The sequence below is a fragment of the Camelus dromedarius genome, chromosome 18, assembly GCF_036321535.1.
Source record: "Camelus dromedarius isolate mCamDro1 chromosome 18, mCamDro1.pat, whole genome shotgun sequence".
Taxonomy (NCBI): Eukaryota; Metazoa; Chordata; class Mammalia; order Artiodactyla; family Camelidae; genus Camelus; species Camelus dromedarius.
The window spans coordinates 44,387,670-44,407,677 of NC_087453.1; the positions used below are offsets into that span (position 1 = coordinate 44,387,670).

Here is a 20,008-nt window from a genome sequence, read left to right on the forward strand (position 1 = left end):
GCAGAGATAATTAAATTAAGAGCGCCGGGTGCAGGCGTTGAAAGACAGCCGTGGGAGTTAATCACGCCGTCCGGCTTCCCAGGCCGGCAGCAGCGGAGGAAGTGCCCCGGGCCTGCCTCTCACGTGGTGGCTTGAGAGGCCTGGGGGACAGACACTCACGGCTTCTAGAGGACTTGCCAGGGCTGCCTACTTGGAATGCTGGTGAAACGGGGATTGTGTACGAGTTGGAGTGTGTGCATTTTCTCTATTTTTCCACTGAGCCAGGGTGGTCACTTGGTGTGTGGGGTGGGGAGGGGAGGCCCATTTCAGTCCACATAGAAGCTGGAGGAGGGTTATGTGGTTTCCAGGTTCGGTCCTTTTGAAAGCGTTTATCCTCTCTGATTTGAAATGAGTTGACCATAGGGGTCTGGGGCAATGTGTTCGCGTCCGGAGGATGAAGGGATAAGGCCCACAGCGGCCTGCCGCACAGCAGTCAAGGGATGTGGGCACAGAGCAGCAACAGAACCACGGCTGGACCACAGACACTGCATCTCGAGTGGATGAGCCGGACCTGAAGTCCATCCTGGCCGATTCCGTTTTGGTGAAGTTCTAGACCAGGTTAACCTGAGCTGTGGTGGTGGCCGTCAGGTCTGTGGGTGAGCAAGGGAACTTTGCAGGGTGACGAGAGTGTCTTATTCCTTCTTAGACTGAGGGTTACTTACATGCATGTAAACATGTTTCAGAATACATTGGATGCACACTTAAAATCTGTGCGTTTCATTGCATGTTAAGTTACTCCTCAATGAAAGACATGTGAAAAGAACTTCCGGGGCTGGGCCCTGACGTGTCCATCTCGGATTTCAAGTTTGGGTCCTGCGTGACCACCCAGACTTTCCCTGTTCACTGAGTTGCTCAGAAAAGCCTGTCATTAGAAAAAAGCGATGTCGAAGGCGCGATGGCAAACCGCGGTCCCCGGGCCAAGTGCACTCAGCCGCGTTTATGCAAATACGGTTGTATTGGCGCCCGCCCGCCCACTTCTGCTGCAGAGAGCCCTGGTCCACGGCCTGAAACATTTACTGTCTGTCCCGTCCAGAAAAGGTCTGCGGCGACTCGGTCTACAGGGTCACGTCTTTGGGGGACTTGTCACTTCAGCTCTGCGTGTGCGGAGGTTTTGGACAGGGAACACGGTCTGGGAAAGAATCAGGTATGAGGTCACAACGTAGAGGAGCCGCACTGCATCCCCTGCCGCTCGCTGGGCATGCCTGGCGCCGTGGACGGACAGTGGAGTGCGGCTTGGCCCGTGCAAAGTTTAGAAAAAGGGTTTTCTGTGTTGCTGTTGTGAAGGAGGGAGAAATAAATAAGGCCTGGAAGCTGGCCACGGCCGAAGCAAGGCTCCCATTTTAAACCCTAAGCCTTGGGCTGCAAATTAGCCCTGCATGGAAAAGGAAACTCAGCCAGCTGATTGCGAGGAAAGGAGATGTGGTCTGGACGAGACCTGGTCAGCGTGGTTGGCAGCATTCGGGAAGTCAATGAGGGAGAACACGGTGAACGCATGAGCTGCTGTCAGAATTGAGGTTTGGACTTGGGGCCCCACGAGCCAGTGTGCTGAAGAACTTCTTTATCGTTGTTGCTTGTTTATAAAGGTTTAAACTTCCTTTGCTCGCTACCTTCTCCCCAAGATGAATGCTCACAGTGTCTGGAGGGTTTGGTGATAACAGCCCCGAAGCCCTGTCTTCCTTCATCTTGCAGCGATGATGTATTTCCTTCGCCCGCCTGTCTCCTTATTCTGTGGTTACCAGAATTAAAGAGTCAGGTCCCGGGGAAGGGGGGTCTATAGTCTTTTTTTTTTTTTTAATTAAGAGAAATAAATGTGGTCAGTATCACATAAGCTTGAGGTGCGGATCTCTGTTCTTAAGAAAGAAAGAAAAAAATACATACAGGGAGCTAATTCTAGACCCCAAAAGTCTGCCTAATTGGGGACTTAAACCAAGGCAGTGCTTTTGGGGTACATTAGTCTGTACCCAGGTGGCAGGGGCTGCGAGCAGGCGAGGCGTAATTGTTAGACCTGGAAAATTCCTGTCTGACCGAGAGAACTTCAGAAACAGGCAGATGAACCCTGCGTGGCAGGAATGTGCTCTGCAAGGTGGCGGGTGGCACTGGTGTGACCACGTGGCCCGTGCCCCTCGGGTGGACCCTTCACGTCGCCAGGTGCACGTCCTCAGCAGGTGACATCTGCTGTGTCAGTTGCTGTGCGGCACTGGTATGGGTTTTGTCTTTTTTTTTTTTAACCAAAGTAGAGGCAGTCTGATACAATTTTTTTGGAACTTTCAAATTTTAGTCTCAAAATTCTTTTTTGGAGGAGGAGGTAATTAGATTTTTTTTTAAATGGAGGGACTGGGGATTGAACCCAGGACCTCATGCATGCTAAGCACGTGCTCTACCACTGAGCTCTACCCTCCCCTCCAGTTTTATCTTTGTTAGAAATGTGGGGCCCCAGGTGTGTGCTCACACTCACGGGTCTCTCAGTCACCTTTAGTAACTGGGAGACAGGTGCTGTGGGATGCTCAACCGAACTCAGCCGGCCGCTGCTTCTGCTGCACAATGGGGTCAAAAATAATTAAATCTCTACAAAGACCTCCCCTCCTACCTCAGGCCACTGTACCCCCCCCACACACACACACAGACATACACACACACACACAGACATAATCTCATGGGTTTCGTCTTATGGCTGAAACCATGGATTTGGGGTTGAGGGAGAGTATGATTTTTCATATTGTTATAAATTATTGCTTTTGGTAGAACTTGTTAGCATTCTTATAGAATTGCTGACAGTACACTATGGTACAGACGCTGGCTGGGCAGTATTGAATATGCATTCATTCATCCACCCATTCAGTAACTCGTCTTTCTGGGGAGGTTGCTGTTTGCCAGGTACCGTCCTTGGGGCCAGGGAGTAGGTAGTGAGCAAAACCACACCTGGTTCTCACCCGCCGGGAACTCACAGCGTCATAGGGAGGCAGGTGGTTGTCAAATCACATTCACGTGTGCGTTTGCCTGTTTAGTGTCCAGTACTGTTTAGTGTTATAAATGCTGCGGTACTGTGAGCTCATACAACAGATCTGAGGTCAGAAGGGGTTCACAGAGAAGAGAGTGACAGTGGGGCTGGCACCCACAGAGAGAATATTGACCAGGTGAAGGTAGAGGGAAGTTGTGCAAAGGCCCTGTGGTCTGAAGGAGCAGGGCATGTTGGAGGAACTGGAACAGGGCTGCAGAACAGGAAAGAGGGAGGGGCTCCAGGTGAAGCTGGAGGCTTGGCAGCAACCCAACAGTGCAGGTCTTGGCGGGTCATGTTCAGGAGGCGAACTGGATTCCAGGGACTGCAGGGGGTCTGCTTTCATCGGGATGGCTTCACGTTTGGAGGAGGTACCTCTGGAGCCACATGTGGAGAGACCCTCCTAGCCACTGTCTGGTGCGGACCAGAAGGGAAGACTCAACCCAGAGTGACAGTGTCGACTTTCTGCACGTTTGTGTTTCTTCTCTCACTTTTCCTTTGGATGGTGGGGCTCTGGGCTGACAGTCTCTGAAAGTTGGGGGTACTTATTAAAGGAAGGGTGGGTGGAATATTATGGAAGGGTATTCCTTGGGATCTGGAGTGAGTAGGAATACCACACACCAGCATTAATGGGTAAGGTAATTATGATGCTGGCAGGTAAACTGGTATCTCAGATGAGTCCATCCATCAAACCTTGGCCATGAAGTTCAAGTTCCTATTTTAAACCAGTTTTTCCTTTGACGTCCAGAATAAAGCATAAGAGGGTTTCCTTGGCAGCAAATCTCAAGTGATAGGGCATTGGGGAATGATTTCTGACTCTTTGTAATTATGAGCTAGGCTACAATCAAAATCGATTAATAACCTGGGTGGCGCAGACCAAGGTGGGTGGGGGGAGGGGAGGAGCATAAACGTGCTTAACTCAGCGTCCTGCTGTTATAAGGGCTCGTTAACACCAGTACCACAGTCACCAGCAGGAATGTCCTGCCTCACTCTCTTGCCTTTTCTATTCATTCCTTCATTCATTCCGTTCATCCTTTCAACAAATGCGTACTGAACACCTACTATACTGGGCATTACAGGTGTCGGGGACATCACTGTGAGCAAAGCTACATCCTCGTCACTGTAAAGCTTACCTTCTGGTTGGGGGGAAGTGAGTAAGTAAATAAAAACCAAATCAATGTATTATCTGGCCAAGGGGGATAAGAGCTGACTAGAAAAATAAAGCAGGAAAAGAGGATGGAGAGAGATGGATAAGATGGTTCAGGAAGGCCTCTCTGAGGGCACACTGTCGGGTCAAGATGGGGGCAGAGGGTGTGGACTATGCAGATGACTAGGAAGCTGGAACCGCAGGTGCAAAGGCCCTGTGGCAGGAGGGGCTTTCAGGGCTTGTGGAGGAGGGAGGAGTCTAGCACAGCGTGGAGAATGCTGTACACTGTGTGTGCCAAGCTTCTGTTACTGTATAACTACAAGTCCCTAATAACAGGAGTGGGCCCCTCCTCCGGGTGGAGGTGGGGGGCAGCTCTGATAGACATGATTGGTGTCCACTGTCAGTTTTCTTTCCTTGTTCCTTGGGGCTCTGATTCCACCTCCCTCCCTCCCTCAGCACAGCTTAAGTCAGCAGCCATTCCTATACGAGGCAAAGGGTCCTAGAAGAAACGTCTTGAGAATTTTAGCAAGTCAAAATATTATTGTGTTGCCTGGCTGTCCGTCAGTTCTCAAGATTGACAAAAATCCCCATTTGTCTGGCAACATGGTGATGGAGGGGCAGGTGTCCCATGAAACATGCAACGCAGAAATAAGCAATGGGAGTTGTCGTGCTGAAGTAGAAATTGAAGGAAATACATCTTCGGGTGAAATGGAAACACGCAAGTGATATTTGGGATGTCTGTTCTGCGTGCGATAGATGATGCTTCTGCCACGAGGATCCTTTCTGACGTTTACACGGACGCCTACCATGTGCCGGCTCTCTGCTGGGGGCCAGGAAGCATCCTTCAGTGCGTCAGCTTCTTGGTAAACATGCTCACAGTTTGTGTGATTCACTCCCTGTGAATAAATGCCATGATCTGGGCTGATCGATCGGGGTGCCAGGGCCTGCAGATGGGGGAGAAAATGCCACTTCTTATCTGTGGGCGGAAATGTGAAAACCAGAAGTTCTCCTAAGGATGATGATTGCACGATGAGCGATCTGAGTCTGTGAGAAGTTTCAGAAACCTGATTACTGTTGATGATGATAATATGATTAATTAAAGCCGTGGAGGAATTAGTCTAATTGACTGCAGTGGGAGGAAGAAAAAAAAAATTGGTTTAAAAGAAAAATAAAGTGAGTTTTATTTATTTATTTTCCCACCTAAGAGTCATCGTGATTAAAATTAAGCAACTTCCTCATCTTTTTACAAGCGAACACGGAGAGGCTGTTATCTGTGCTCTGGAGGCTGGGTGGCTGGCAGGCATGAGATGAGAACTCGTGTCTCTGCTGATTCTGGAGCTGCCCGTAGCCCCCGGTGCGACCAGAGTCTCTCTGTACAGAGCCCCTCCCTCTGGGCTTTCCAGGCAACATAGAAACCTCTGGAATGAACTAAAACAAGATAACTCAAGTGTGCAAATGCGGAGGGGAAGAAGAGGGGTTAATGACAGATTCCCTCCATTGCCTGATCTGTCTTTTCCCAGCCAGAAATTAAGTTGTGAACAAACACAGCACACTGGGTGGGAGAGGCTCCAGCAGGAGGCTGTGAGGCCGCAGCTGGGCGAGGGGACGGGGCGGCACGTCGCTCAGTGCTCCAATGCACTCTCTCGAGTGGCCACCCTGTGTCTCTGCAGCAAAGCCTGCAAAATTATGAGCTTTCAGCTCTGACAATGACCACTGACTCGGCTGCCAAAACATATTTTCCACCCATTTCTGATCAGGCTTCTGTTTAAATAGAGAGGAGAGGTGATCTCCTTTCGGAGTGATTCCAGCCTGATTCTCTGGGTGCCGGGGGTGAAGTCCTCAAGTCCAGTTGGAATGAGCTGATTTATCTTCTTTGGCAGCCCTGATCAGCGCCCTCCCGAGAGGCTGGGCTATAACTGGGAGGTAATCAAGACGATACACTTACTTCTCTGGTGCTGCTGGGCTCGCCCAGTCCTTTTTCCATAGACATTATCACTTCAGACAGCTGCTGTTCGTTGCTGCTCTTGTTGAACCCCCTACTTTAGGAAGAGAAATCTGGTGGTATTTCAAATGCCGTCAAATTCAGAAAACATAGAGGAGGAGCCGGCTTTCCTTGAACATTTTTCTATAGAAATTGAGGGGCTTTTTTTTTTTTCACTTTCGCCTGGACAAAAATAGAATGACCGTGTGTCCTGTGAAATGACATAGGCATGTGCATAACACACACGTGATAATCAGCTCGCACGTGTGCGTAACATGCCTGTGATCATCAGTTTGCGTGCGTGGACGGATGTTCTGTGTTTCTACGTCGGGTCTTCGGAGCTTCCGGGGGTGATTTTACCTGTTTTCTTTGTCCTGCTAGGTCAGGGGCTTCATTAGGGTGCAGCTTGGTGTGTTTGCATGACATCCACATTACCCCTGCTGAATCCTGCTTAGAAACCTTGAGAACTGTTTGCCTCTTGACCTGTTTTATCCACCACCTGCTTCCACCCTCGAGCTGAAAGCTTTCTTCGGTCGGACATTGCTGATTAATTTCTTATGACCCCAGCACTTCCAGCTGTTCCGTGCTTCCTTCTCCTTCTCTGTCAGTCAGACTCTAAAGGCTCCACCCAGTCTGGGATGACGTCCTAACCCACCCCTGTACTCCCCCGACTCCTCACCGTGTGCTTGAGACACAGGTGTTGAGTCAGACCTTTGTCCTTCCCCCGAGTGGCTCACTGGGGGGCTGTCCTGATCCAAGGCGCACCATCACGTGTGCCTTCTAGTTCTGCTGTGTGCTACCTCGTGGCCTGCCTCACCACCTCTAGCATCAGACATTTCTTTGTTAATTTTTCCCCGCCCCTAGTACACGGTTCATGAGAGTGCGGATTTGTTTTGTTTATTGTAAATTTCCAGCTTAGGACAGTGGCTGACACAGCAGACCGATGCAGTTTTTATTCAGTGAAAATATAATAGCTTAACTAATACAGACGAAAACATGAGAGCCACCCATACTCACCGCTAGCATCATGCTCAGTGGTGAAGGGTTGAACGCTTTCCCTCTAAGATCAGGAACAAGACAAGGATGCCTTCTTTCGCTACTTCTATTTGACAGGGTACTGGAAGTCCTAGCCGGAGCAGTTGGACAAGAAAAAGAAATAAAGCCATCCAAATTGGGAAGGAAGAAGTAAAAATTATCTTTGTAAGTAGTTTAATCTTTGTGTGAAAAGCTCTAAAGATTTTTACCCCAAAAAACTAATTGATTCAGCAAAATTGCCAGATGTTAATACTACCCAAAGTAATCTACAGATTTAATGTAATCTCTCTCAAAATCCCAATGGTCGTCTTTTTTTTTTTTTTTTTCAGAGATAGAAAAACACACTCTAAAATTCATATGGAATCTCAAGGGACCCTAAATAGCCAAAATACCTTGAAAAATAAGAACAAAGTTCACGATCTCACACTTCTTGATTTCAAAACTTATTACAAAGCTACAGTAATTAAAACAGTGTGATACTGGCATAAAGACAGTCCTATAAACCACTGAAATAGAATAGAGAGCCCAGAAATCAACCTTCACGTATATGGTTAAAAGATTTTTACAGAGGTGCCAAGACCATACAATGGGGAAAGGAAAAATTTTTTTAAATGGTGCTGAGAAACCTGGACACCCACATGCAAAAGAATGAAGTTGGACCTGTACCTTACACCGTATACAAAAATTAACTCAAAGTGGATCAAAGACCTAAGTGTAAGACCTGAAACTATAAAACTCTTGGGAAGAAAACATAGGGCAGAATCTTCACAGCATTGGATTGGCAATGATTTCTTGCATATGACACCAAAAGCAGAGGCAACAACTGTCAAAGTAGATACATTGGACCTGTGCATCTAAGGACATAATTGACTGACTGAAAAGGCGACCTACAGAATGGAATAAAATACTTGTGAATCATATAGCTGACAAAGGGTTACTATCCAGAATATGTAAAGAACATCTACAAGTCAACAATGAAAACTCCAAACAACCCAATTAAAAAATGAGCAAAGGACTCAAATAAACATTTCTTGAGAGAAGTTGTACAAATGGACAACAAGCATATGAAAAAATGCTCAATATCATAAATCATTTGAGAGATACAAGCCAAAAACCACGAGATACCACCTTATACTCATTAGGATGGCTGCTATTTAAAAAAGAGAACATAACAAGTGTTGCTGGGAATGCGGAAAAATTAGAGCCCTTGTGCACTGTTGACGGGGTTGTATGTGGTGCAGCCACGTGGAAAACAGTATGGAGGGTCCTCTCAAGTTAAAAATAGAACTAGCAATCCCACTTCTGGACACGTATTCAGAAGAATTGAAACGGGCTCTCAGATGTTTGTACAGTCATGTTCATAGCAACACCATTCACAACAGCCAAAAGGTAGAAGCAGATGAAATGTCCAACAAGGAGTGAATGGATAGACAAAAAAAAGTGTGTAGCCATACAATGGAATATTATTCTGCCTTAAAAAAGGATGGGAATTCTGACACATACTACAGCATAGATGAACCTTGAGGACATTATGCTAAGAGGAATAAGCCAGTCATAAAAAGACAAATATTGTATGATTTCCCTTATATGAGGCACACTCACAGAAAAAAAGTAGAATGGTGGCTGCCAGGGGCTGGGGATGGGGGCAGAGTTGTTTAACTGGGACAGAGTTTCAGTTTTGCAAGATGAAAAAGTTCTGGAGACCGGTTGCACAACAATGTGAATAAACTGAATGCTCCTGAACTGTACACTTACACATGGTTAAGATGAGGCATTTTATGTTGCGTGCATTTTACCACAATTTAAAAAATCACCCATAATCCCACCACCATTTGACTGATTTTAACATTTGGATATGTAACTATGTTAGGTTTATAGATTTTTCTTTCCTTTGTGAGTGTGTTTGCAAACACACTCACACACACACCATTTATTGTGCTGGCCTGACAGTGTTGTGAGCACAGGGGAAGGCACACATGAAAGGAGCACAGGCAGAGCCGTAGTTGAATAATTACAGCAAAACCAGTTGTGCTCTGGTAATTAAATGCTAAGAATGCCAGCGTGCCACGGGGACAGAGTGGGAAAGTTTTGCAAAGGAGGAGGCATCTGAGTTGGGCTTTAAAGTATGAGTAGGAGTTTTACAGGCAGAGAAAGAGGATCAGAGCATGCCAGGAAGAGGGATGGCATGTGAAAAGGTGTGAAGCAGGGAAAGCCTGCGAGGAGTTTGGGAAACAGTGACGAGGCCTATGGATGTGGTGAGCTATTGGGATGGGACAGGCAACTAGGGGCTGGAGCCTGGACGAGGTGGCCGGATTCCGATCTGGGGGCTTCAGTCTTCTAGCCCTCAGTCAGCGGGGGTAATCCCCCTCCCTTCCCCAGAGGTATTTTCGGTTCATTTGCTTTTTAATAATGAGAATGACATTTTGGCTGCAACATGACATGAAAATGATCCCCCGGAATCACTCGTCACTGCAGAAGCTGAACAAGCCCTTGAACGTGACGTTCGCTGCTCTGTGGAAGGAAATGGCCCACGTCCTGGTGCTCCCAGTGGGTTAAACTTTTAATGTGTGTGGGAATTCACCAAGAGGTAGGCTCCCTTTTTGGTTGCTTTCCGAATCTGCACACTTCCAGAGAGACCACATGCGTGTACAGGGCTCATTAACCTCCATTCTCCAGAATGGCGCTGCCTAATGGGGATGTAACGCAAGGTGCCTGTGTGCTTGTTCAATGTACGTTTATCTTTTACTCATAAATGCTAACTACTAACATTTGCTGAGCACTTACTTTGCTTTTGTTTTTGTTTCCCTTTTTGAAATTGAAGTATAGTCAGTTTACAATGTTGTTTTCTGGTGTACAGCATAGTGATTCAGTTATACACACACATATATATATATTCCTTTTTCATATTCTTTTTCACTGTAGGCAATTACAGGGTATTGAATATAGTTCCCTGTGCTATACAATATAAACTTATCTATTTTATATATAGTTGTGTGTATCTGCAATTTCCAAACTCCCAGTTTATCCCTCCACCCTCCCCTTGCACTGCTGGTAACCATAAGTCTGTTTTCTATGTCTGTGAGTCTGTTTCTGTCTTGTAAATAAGTTCTTTTGTGTCATTTTTTTAGATTCCACATATAAGTGATATCATATGGTATTTTTCTTTGGTTTAATTTCCAGAATATACAAATAGCTCATTCAACTCAATAACAACAACAACAACAACTAAAAACAAATAACCAATCCAAAAATGGGTAGAAGACCTAAACAAATGTTTCTCCAATGAAGACATACAAATGACCAACAGGCACATGAAAAATTTGCTCAGTATTGCTAATTATCAGAGAAACGCAAGTCAAAACTACAATGAGGCATCACCTCACACCAGTCAGAATGGCCACAAATGATAAATGCTGGAGAGGGTATGGAGAAAAGGGAACCCTCTTGCACTACTGGTGGGAATGTAGTTTGCTGCAGCCATTATGCAAAACACTATGGAGCTTCCTTAAAAAATTAAAAATAGACTTACCCTCTGATCCAGCAATGCCACTCCTGGGCATATATCTGGGGAAAACTCTTAATTCGAAAACATACATGCACTCCCTTGTTCACAACAGCACTATTTACAATAGCCAAGACATGGAAGCAACCTAAGTGTCCATGGACAGATGACTGGCTAAAGAAAATGTATACACACACACACACAAACTCACACAATGGAATACTACTCAACTGTAAAAAAGAATGAAATAATGCCATTTGCAGCAACATGGATGGACCTAGAGATTATCATACTGAGTGAAGTCGCCATGTATATTTTGTTTCTAATAGTTACGTTAAGTAAAGTAAAAAGAAATAGATGAAATGAACTTAAATATTTAACCCATTTTATTACTTGTTGAAATAATATTATTTCAACATGTAATCAATACAAACTCACTACTGAGGGATTTACAGTCTCTTTTTCATTCAGTGTCTTTGGCACTTACAGCCAGTCTCGATTCAGACCGGCCACGGTGCCTGTGCCAAGCAGCCAGGTGTCGTTGGTGGCCGCCATATTGGGCAGAGCAGGTTTAGAACAGGCAATGGTTTAAGAGAAATAAACAAGAGCCATTCATTCTCGAACCCTTTGTTTGGAATAAAACGTGATCAGGATCAGCACCCTTTGAAAAGAGTTTGCTCACAGTGCAGATCTAATTACTCCCCTGGCATTTAGGAAGGTTTAAGCTGATGGAGTATAATTTTCACTGACACTTTCATTTGCCAGGATCATATGGTGTCTAAAAAATATGCAGTCATGTCAAATCATGGTAATTAGTGCCAGAAGAAGCTTGCCAGCGGTAGGCAGGCAGACTCCAGCCCCTCCACTTGCCAGCCCTGCATTTGGATGTTCTTTTGCTTGTTCATCCCAGTCAACAGAGCTGAATTCTGCTTCAGGGCGCATCCACGTGGCCTGTGTGAGTAGGGGTGGGATTGAATTTAGAGGATAACTTGGCCCAGAGGGTAAATGAGAAGATGGTCATTAATGTCACTATCCGAGGTGGCAAACATGAGACCCTTTGCTGTGTATTTGTAGTCATGTCCATTTCAACCCCACTCAGTAGAATCAGTGTGTTCTGTCTCATTATAAGCGCATAATACCCACTCTTCAAGTTTCCCCTCATTCCCTTTCTTGCGTATTTTTAACATACAGATTTGGAACTCTTAAATCATACATTATCTCCTCATTAGCAAAGATTCTTCCGCAAGCCATATGCTTTTCTTGTCTCGAAATACAAATGATTTGTTTTTCATCATAATCAGTTAGGTTCTCGCCAAAGGTATGAAATAATTATTTGAGATGCAAATCTTGACGCTCAGGCCTCCCATCAGGATAACAAACCAGTTGGAAACCAGGGCATTTGGAGAGAAAATGAGACCTGAGCCCTGGAGTTTGGTGGTGTTTTCAAACTTTGAACGAAAACAAAATACTAAAAACAACTTATTAGACAGCAAACATTCATCATTTTCAAAAGAAAGACTGGCTTTGTCCTTATCTCTTGTTTCATTTTACCTTGAAAATATATGCGTTTTTCGAAATGTGAGTGATTATAAAGGGAAAGATGGTGCCTTAAAAAAAGTGGTAATTAAACAGATAGGGAGCATATAAGGTGAAGACTCTGAGGCTAGAGAAGACAGTGAGGCTGTTTGCCTCTGTTATGGAAGGTGGAAGCTTCCGGGAAAGAACATAAATGGGAACTATCTTTGTGATGTTGAAAGGGCTATTCGTGCTTGATGCAGTTGTGTGAGGCCTGAAGAAGACGTGTTACATCACACGCTTTGCTCTCTGAGGACCGGGGTCAACAGGAGGTGAGATTCCGGTGGGAGGTGAGATGCTGATAGAAAGTAAGAAACACAGCTCATTCTCCTTCAACGTGGGCAGGGGAGAGGGTCCCCTACAGGGGAAATCAGCACCATTTTCTTCAAACACTGCTTTAGAGGAATGTAACCCACCTCGTTGCGTTACAGGTGTTTTATACCGCTTTTTCCTTTCCAGTAAATCTTTCCTTTCTGTTCATTTCAAGAATCGGAGCCTTCTCTTTTTCTCTCGTTGATAATCATTTCCTTCTGGCTCATGATTTAACTTCTAAGACTCCTAACTGATATGCCTTCATTACTTAACTTTACCACAATTTTTTTCTTCTTCAAAAAGCCTGCTGAGATTTTTTGATTGGGATTGTGTTGGATCTATAGGTCAGAGAGAACTGACATCTTAACAATAATGTGTCTTCCAACACATGAATGTGGTATGCATCTCCATTTGTTAAGAGTTTAGTTTCTGTCTGCAGTTTAATTTCTGTCTAAGGTTTTGTATTTTTCAGTGCACAGATCCTGCACATCATATGTCAGATTAATCCTGGATTTATTATGTTTTTATGCTACTTTAAATGGTATTGCTTTTTAAACTTTTAAATTTCTGGTATTTTGCCTTAATTTCAAGTTTTGATTGCTCATTGTTAGCATTTAAAATTACAGCAGACATTTGCATATTGATTTTTGTATCCTGTAGCCTGCTAAATCAAATATTCATTCTAGTATCTTTTTATATATTACATTAGTTTCTTTCTAAATAGAGGCTTATGTTGTCTGCAAATAAATACGGCTTTACTTCAATCTTTACTATCTGTGTACTTTTTATTTCTTTTTCTTGACTTACTGCACTGGCTGGAACTCCTGTAATATTGAACAGAAGCAGGGAGAGTGGACATCCTTGTCTTGTTTCATATGGGGGAAAAGCATTCCAGTCTTTCACCATTTAGTGTGATATAAGCTATAGGCTTTTCCTATATTCTGTTTATCAGTTGAAGAAGTTCCTCTGTATTCCTAGTTTGCTGAGACTCTTTTAAAAATCAAAAATGATACTGGATTTTGTCAAGTGCTTTTTATGCATCTAGTGAGATGATCATAAAGTTTCTCGTTTTAATTTGTTGATATGGTGAATTACATCAATTGATCTTTTTAAATTGATGTGTGGTTGATTTACTGCATTGTGTTAGTTTCCAGTGTATAGCAAAGTGATTCAGTTATATATATATATATATATTCATATATATTCTTTTTTCAGATTTTTTCATTATAGTTATGATAATAAGACATTAAACATAGTTCCCTGAGCCATACAGTAGGACCTTGTTGTTTATTTGTTTTATATACAGTAGTTAATCTCAAGCTTCCAATTTATCCTTCCCCCACTTTCTCCTTTGGCAACCATAAGTTTTTTTTTCCTGTGTCTGTGAGTCTGTACTGTTTTGTAAATAAGTTCAATTGTATCACATTTTTAGATTCCACATATCTAAGTGATATCATATGATATTTGTCTCTGTCTGACTTACTTCACTGAATATGATGATCTCTAGGTCCATCCATGCTGCTGCAAATGGCATTATTTCATTATTTTTATGGCTGAGTGGTATTCCACATCAATTGATTTCTGAATGTCAAACCAACCTTGATTCCTAGGACACATCTCACTTGGTCATGATATGATTCTATAGTATTGGGTTCAATCTGCTAAAGTTTTATTTATAATTTTGCATCTATGTTCATGAGGGATATTAGTCCATAGTTCTTTTTCTTGTAACGTCTGTGTCTGGTTTGAGTAGGTAACAGATTAATACTGGCCTTATAGATTAAGCTGTATGGGAGCCGGAAGAGTTTGTACAGGATTGGTGGTACGTCTTTCCTGTTTCATACAATGAAGCCATCTGGGTTTAGAGTTTTATTTATATTAAGGTTTTTAACTACAAATTTAATTTATTTAATAGAGAGATATTCAAATGATCTATTTCTTCTTGAATGAGCTTTAGTACCTTGTGTTTGTCAATAAATTTGTTCATTTCATCTAAGTTGTCAAATACATTGGCATAAAATTATTCATAATATTCACTTAGTGTCATATTAACATATAGGGAGAATCTGTATTGATGACACTTCTCTCATTCCTGATCTGTTAGTTTTATTGATAATCTCTAGAACCAACTTCGGATTTCATTGATTTTCTCTCTTGTTCTTTTGTTCGTGTGTTTGTTTTCTGTTTCGTTAATTCCCACTCTGATCTTTATTATTTTCTATCTTCTACTTACTTTGAATTTAATTTGTTCTTTTTTTAACCACTTTACTGAGGTGTGATTGACATTCAGAAAGCTGTACCTGTCAGATGTACGTGACTTGATGAGTTTGGAGACAGGACACATCCATGAAGCCATTGTTACAATCTATGTCGTCAGCGTATCCATCACCTCCCAAAGTTTCCTCCTGTCCTCTTTATTTGTTTATTTTTTTGTGTGTGTGATAAGAGCACAATGTAAGATCTATCCTCTTGGAAAAATTTTAGTATATGGTAAAGTACTATTAACTGTAAACTCTAGTGTGTACGGTAGATCTCTAGGATTTATTCATCTTACATGACTGAAACTTTGTCCCCTTTGACTCTTACCTCCCTGTTTCCGTCTCCCCCTGCCACTGGCAGTCGTTCTACTCTTGGCCTCCGTGAGTTTGATGCAGTACTTGTCCTTCTATAGTTAGCTTATTCCACTTAGCATCATGTCCTCCACGTTCATTCAGTTGCTACAGATGGTAGGATTTCCTTCTTTTTTTAAGACTGAGTAATATCTTATTGTAGATACAGACCACATTTTGTTTATCCATTCATCTTTCAGTGGACATTTAGGTTGCTTCCTTGTCTTGGTTGGCTATTGTGAATAATCTTGCAACAAACATGGGAATGCATGTGTCTCTTCAAGATACTGATTTAAGTTTGTTTGAATATATGCCTAGAAGTAGGACTGCTGGATCGAATGGTAATTCTGTTGGGGGACTATCACAAGCTAAAATGATTCTGCACAGCAAAGGGTACAGTCAAGAGAATGAAAAGGCAAGCGATGGAATGGGAGAAAATATTTGCTAACCAGATATCTGAGAAAAGGTTAATATTCCAATATATAAAAAGAACTCCTGCAACTCAATAGCCAACAAAGAACAAAACAAAACAAAAACCAAACTATACAAATAACCTGGTTAAAAAGAAAGGCAAGGGAACTGAATACAGATTTCTCCAAAGAAGACATGCAGATGGCCAACAGGTCCATGAGAAGGTGCTCACCATCAGTAATCCTCAGGGAAATGCAAATCAGAACCACAATGAGATAGCACTTCCCACCTGTTACAATGGCTGTAATAAAAACAAGCGAATAAACAAATAAAAAGATATGTTGGCTAGGGCGTCGAGAAAAGGCAACGCTGGTGCGCTGTTGATGGCAATGCTGTGTGGTGCAGCCACTGTGGGAAACAGAATGCAGGTTGCTCTTCTCCTAATTTTTTTTCTAAGGTAGATGCCAGGGTTACTGATTTGAAACTTTTCTTCTTTTTCAATGTAGATGCACAGTGTTAGGTATTTCCTCTTACTTGGTGGCATTCCCCAGAGTTTGATCACGTGTTTTTATTTTTATTCTGCTCAAAAAGCCTCCTAATTTCTCTTTGCCTTCTTCTGTAACATATGGGTTATTTAGAAATGTATTATTTCGTTTCCGAACATTCAGGCAATTTTTTTCGGGTATCAGATGTGACTGATTTCTGATTTAGTTCCGCTGTGGACGGGGAACCAACTTTATATGCCTTGATTCCTTTTACATTACCTGAGGCTCGTTTTATGGCCCAGAATATGGTTTGCTTTGATTTGTTTTGATTGGTGTTCTGTGTGCACTCGCAAAGAACATGCTTCTGCTGCTGCTGGGCAGAGGGTTCCATAAACGTCAGTTAGGCCAAGCTGGTTGGCAAGGTTGAGTCTCATGCCTCCTGACTTGCTGCCCCCTATTTGCTTTCTTTCTACTCATTATATTGAGAGAGAGGGGTGTTGAAATTTCTTTGTTCTCTCTTTTCTTTTAGATCGTTTCTATTACTGTATCTTTAAGGCCACTGGTCGTTACTTCTGAAGCGTCCAGCCTGCCATTAATCCCGTCCACTGTGTTTTCATCTTAGTGTAGTTGTCATCTGGAGAAGCTCAATTGAATCTTGTTGGTACCTTCCGTGTCTCCGCGTGACTATTTGAACTGTGGCGTGCAGTTATGACCACTGCTTTCGTGACCCTGTCTGCCGATTCCCACGTGTGTCCGTTCAGGGTTTTGGTGGGTTGCTTTGTCTCCTCAGCATGGTCCCTGTTTCCCTGCTCTCCTGCAGGACCGGTACTCTCTCACGGGCTATTTGGACATGGTGAACTTTACCTTGCTGGGTGCCGGGGATTTTCGTATTCCTGTAAATATTCTTGAGTTCTCTTCTGGGGTTCAGTGGAGTTCCTTGGCCTCAGTGTCTGCGTCTGCGGGAGCCCGCGTGAAGGCCAGGAGCTGTGTGGGGGTAGTTTGTAAGGCATCACGAAAGCAGGATCAGCTCAGGGAGAAATCCCTCTTTAATGTGCTGTTACGAAAGAGGAAAAGGAGGAATTACTGCTCTAAAGCTCTAATCTAAAGATTAGACAGAAGCCTTGGAGGAAATGGTCACAAAATAATCAAATCCGTGATGAACTCAGTAGGAATTAGTCCCGAATGAAGAGAGTCCATTTCAGGGCAACAGATTTGCAAACGTTTTCTCTCCAGCTAGTTTTCGCCTCCAAGCGTGTTATGAAAAGTGAGAGATGAATGCAGATGTTGGAGCTGTTATTCAGCAAACTAAAGTTTTCTTTACAAACAAATGAACCAAGAGTGTCAGGAATGATGAGAAGCCAACCAAGGGCTTAGCGCAGACTCTGCAGAGGCAGGGCTCCCACAGAATGAGGCCAGCCCCTCCAGGAGCCCAGCGACACCAGGGGCAGCTCTGAGGGGACCGGCGTCCAGAGGAAGTTTCTTGCCAGCAAAGGGTGTAAAAATAATGAGGAAAAAAGATGATTTTAAATCTGTTGAGCAGAAGGAAAAGATCAGAGACGTTAGTTTCTTTGACAGATGAAAGCTTTTAAAATCTCACTCTGTCCTTGCAGAAAGGACCAGCAGTGAGCGTCCAGCCGCAGTTATGATGTTAGGAAGGAAGGTAGAACCCAGACAGGGAGCCAGGTGGTCCAGGACGGCCCAGAAAGGTGCCGTGTGTTGGGCTAAGCAGGCACTAGCACGGTGCTGACCAGGAGACGTTCTGTTAACGGTCTGCATCTTCACTGTCCAGGACAGTGGCCACTGGCCACGTATGGCTAATCGAGCGCTTGAAGGCTGACTAGTGTGACTGAGGAACTGAATTTTAATTCCATTTAATTTTAATCACCGTGCATTTAATCTCTGCATGTGGCTAGTGGCTTCTGTACTAGACAGCCCAGGTCTGGAATGTACCCACCAGGGTAATTTGAGCTGTCACTTTGAGACATCACGTAAGACAGAGGGTTAGCCAGAGGGCTGGGGGAAGGGCTGGTGTGGCTTCTCTGCTTTTGTGTGAGAAGCGTGACCTTGGCCCTGGCTTGTCCAGTGTCTTACGGTAATGGGATGGTACCCCCATGGTAATGAACTCTTACTCAGCATCTTATGCAACATCGTAATACCTGTTACCTTCGTTATTCATTGTCTCAAGTAGTTATTGGGCGCAACACGTGGGCTCTGCTCTGTATGAGGACGAGGTGGTGAACAAAACAGAGCCAGCCTCTGTCGTCATCCTCATGGAAGTGATAATCTAGGGAGAGGAACAGGCATTAGACCAAGGATTACACCGATTTGGTTCAATTTAACTGTGAGAAGTCCTCTTAATAAATAGGACAGAGGGCTGTGAGAACAATGAACAGGACTCATTCATCTGGGAGCAGCAGGGGTCCTTGCCGAGGAAGTGACCTTTAAGTCGGAATTAGTCCAGTGAAGACGAAGCCGTGGGCGGCCAGGGAAGGGCACCGCAGGCGGAGGACCCAGCACGCACACTGCTCCTGGGGCGTGAAGGACTTCGGGGCGTTCTGGGAACCATAAGATGCCAGTGTAGCCCCAGATTTAAGGGATTTTGAACACTCAGGGGGTGGAGCCTTCAGAGGCAAAAGAGGCAAGTGGTTTTTCCTGCCTTCTATCATTAGCAGTGGAATTCTCTAGTCAAATGAAAAATTCTGCGAACTCTCAGAGCGAAGCAGACGAAGATGGAGGCGGGGCTGCTCTGCGTCCTCTGCGTGGAAGCCTCCCCGCAGGGCTTTGGGGCTCGACGTCACAGCGCTGGAAACGCTGCCGGCGTCGCTGCTGGTCTCAGATGAGGAAACCGAGGCTCAAGGCAAGTGTGGGACTTGAAGGTCCCACCGCCTGAGAAGGGCAGGGGAGCCCAGCACTGACGTCGTCTGCCGGCACATCCTCCCCCGCCCCGCCCCCATCATGTGTTCTTGCTTTGCTGCAAAGGAAACACCCTGAACCTGTCGCTAGGGATTCCTTGGCGCCCGTTTCAGGATTCAGTTCTATTCAGCAGTAGTTTTGAGTACCTGTTACATGTGCCAGGTACCCTCCTGGGAGCTGGGAATGCCTCAGTTAACAAAACAGGACACAGTCTTCCCTATTCAGTGAGATACTGGGCTGGATAAGCCAGCGGCCATTCTAGTTGTGGCAATCCTTAGGACGTGGCACTGTGGGCAGACAAGTTGCCCGTATCCACCTGCCCTGGGGAGGGTAAAAGTGGAAAGGTCAGTGGTCAGCGAGAGGCACTGAGGCCAGGGATTTAGTAAGTAGGCTTCGATACCCAGGGAACAGGAGCCGGCGGGGTCCCGGCTTTACCTGGCTCCTTCCCTGTCCTCCCGTCGGCCCCCCCACCCCTCGTGCGGTTGTTAGATGACTTGCATGTGGGTTTGAATCCAGTTCCGTGCAGACCTTGATGCACCGCAGCATGGTGCCGGTGGGGCCCGGCGGCTGGGTTAGACGTCCCGGGGGACCGGTCGGGCGCGGCCTGTCCCAGGTGTGAGGAACCGTCCTGCCTTCAGTGACACCCGATGACCCGTTACAGGAGGGGCGGGCTGCCCCCTCGCTGAGCGTAGGTCTCTCAGCTGACGCCCAAGGCGGGCGGTGTCCCACCCTTGGTTTCTTCAAAGCCTGTTGGGGGTTGACGTGATTTTCATTTTAAAAGCCTGCTCGTTTTCCCCTACCTCCTCTCTCAGGGTTCTTAGGACGGAGACAGCAGATGGTAGGACATTCCCCAAGGGGGTCCCTCCCAGAGATTACTAGCCAGCGTCCCAGGCTGTTGTCTGCCCTTGTGGTGACCTCTTGCCGGGCGTGGTTTTCTCCGCAAGTCAGGAATCCCCGTTGCCCCCAGTGTGTCTCGAGTCTTAATTCCAAGGTCTGGTGTATTT

The 20,008-nt window shown here is 44.9% G+C and overlaps 1 protein-coding gene across 4 annotated transcripts in view; it reads left to right on the forward strand.

The window, feature by feature from the left end:
* The window catches only part of SLC24A3 (solute carrier family 24 member 3), a 427,850-nt gene that overhangs the window by 147,205 nt on the left and 260,637 nt on the right, over positions 1-20,008 (forward strand). Inside the window, exon 1 of one of the 4 annotated variants that reach the window (XM_064475912.1) lies at positions 12,265-12,546. The exons of the other annotated variants lie outside the window; for them this stretch is intronic. The gene's annotated coding sequence lies outside the window, so the exon portion shown is untranslated. Of the gene's footprint in view, positions 1-12,264; positions 12,547-20,008 lie in introns of those variants that run through there. 4 annotated transcript variants of the gene reach the window in all.